A 229-nucleotide genomic window follows, 5' to 3' on the forward strand; every position below is an offset into this window, starting at 1 on the left:
GGCGTGGGAGCGGGTTGTGTTTGCCCACGCCAGCCAGAGTTGGAATTTCCGCAGGAAAGCCACGTGCGCCGGGATGGGGACCGCCCCCGAAGGCAAGGGCTCGCTCGGCACGCTCACAGGACAAGCAGGGTGCGGTCCTGGCCGGAGGCACCCCGGGGCACCCTGTATCAGGGCAGGATGGGGGTGACCGCCCCCGGCTCACGCTCCTCTCCCCCCCCCAGATGAGGCA

The sequence above is a fragment of the Eurypyga helias genome, unplaced genomic scaffold, assembly GCF_000690775.1.
Source record: "Eurypyga helias isolate BGI_N326 unplaced genomic scaffold, ASM69077v1 scaffold6231, whole genome shotgun sequence".
Classification (NCBI taxonomy): Eukaryota; Metazoa; Chordata; class Aves; order Eurypygiformes; family Eurypygidae; genus Eurypyga; species Eurypyga helias.